The sequence below is a fragment of the Carlito syrichta genome, unplaced genomic scaffold (assembly GCF_000164805.1).
Source record: "Carlito syrichta isolate Samal-C Ts95f unplaced genomic scaffold, Tarsius_syrichta-2.0.1 Scaffold289272, whole genome shotgun sequence".
Taxonomy (NCBI): Eukaryota; Metazoa; Chordata; class Mammalia; order Primates; family Tarsiidae; genus Carlito; species Carlito syrichta.
Window position 1 is genome coordinate 123,392 of NW_007233368.1, and position 1,659 is coordinate 125,050.

Genomic DNA, 1,659 nt, shown 5'->3' on the forward strand with positions numbered 1-1,659 from the left:
CAAGATGGCGATGGGGCAGCCTGGTCTATGAAACCCTCTGCAAAGGAGAACGTAGAGGGTCTCTGGCTCTCTCCCCGGGGGCTGAAGATCCCAACACTGGCAACCTACTCTTCACACAGAGCTTGGCCGTGGCCACTGCTGGGGCATTGCAGTGGTCTGGACAGCCACTGCAGCTGCACACACAGCAGCCACCGGCACCGCAGCCTCCCTGGCCGCCATAGCGCATCGCGCCACCTGTGCCTGAGGCAATCCATGACTTCAGTCCTTGAAGCCCCTGCAGGCAAGATCTACTCTTCCCCTCCTCTTCCCCCCACTGTCTGCTCCAATCTCTTCCCTCTGCTAACCTCATTTTATTTCAGGGAGTAAACCTATAGCCCCACTGCATGGACAGATTCCAAGGCAGTGGGAAGTTGGTTTCAGATTATCTATACACCTGTTGGAGAATACCAGGACCTGCAGATAGATATTGAATCACAGCTCCCCCCTTAAGTAAATCTCAAAACTGCAAAAAGGACCACCTCTAACCTATAGAGAAACTCCAGAATTGAACAAAGTAAGAGGGCATACATAAAGAATAGGAGATTGAACAAACAGAAGTAAAAGCAATCCCTCTACCCCTGAATAACAGAATTAAAGAAGACAGTGACATGGAGGGAAGAAAAAGGAGAAAGGGAGACAAAAACCGCACAAATGAAGAAAAACCAAAAGAAGAATATAGGTCTCACACCGACCCTTGGGAGGTCAGACACTGAGAAAACAGACATCAGAACACAAACAATGAAGAGCCCCCAGAATGACTGGTCACATGCAACAAAACCAGACATCAAGACATTAATTGAGAGAATTGAAAAAAATTGAGGACAGACAAGAGGAGAATAAGAAGGAGCTGATGTCAGAAATAACAGCAGTAAAAAACACTGTGATGGAAATAAATAACAACTAATAAGCATGGAAAGCAGAATTAGCCAAAAAAAGAAAACATCTCAGAGCTCGAAGACCAAAACACAGAACTAACCCAAACTGTCAAAAGCATAGAAAAGAAGCTCAAAAAGACAGAACAAAACCTTCAATAGATGAATGTTCACTTCAAGAGACCGAATCTAAGAGTAATTGGCCTTCCTCAGGCAGACACAGAAACAGAGACCACACTGGAACAAACATTTCATGAAATCATTCAAGAAAACTTCCCTCATCTCATCAAGGATGAAAAAATTGAAACAAAAGAGATTCAGAGAACCCCTGCAAGATAACAAATGAAAACACCAACTCCCAGACATATAATAATTCGCCTAAACAAAGTAGGTATAAAAGAAAAAATTCTAAAGGCTGCAAGAGAAAAAGATCAGACTACGTACCAGGAAAGACCAATTAGAATATCAGCAGATTTATCTACAGAAACCCTGCAGGCTAGGAGAGCTTGGAGCCCTTTCTTCAAAGTTCTAAAAGATAAACAATTTCAACTGAGAATAACCTACCTAGCCAAGCTAAGCTTCATCAGTGAGGGAGAGTTGAAATCTTTCTCAGATATCCAATCCCTAAGAACCTACACTGCCACCAGACCACCTCTACAAGAAACACTTAAGAAAGTATTGAACACAGAAGAAAAGGACAAAAGAACAACAATGTTCTTCACAAGAGTACAGGCAAAAGATTAAAAAC

At 43.0% G+C, this 1,659-nt stretch overlaps 1 pseudogene; it reads right to left on the minus strand.

Annotated features, from left to right (window-relative positions):
• Positions 1-226, minus strand: part of LOC103256349 — a 51,565-nt pseudogene extending 51,339 nt beyond the window's left edge.
• Positions 227-1,659: the final 1,433 nt, after the last annotated feature.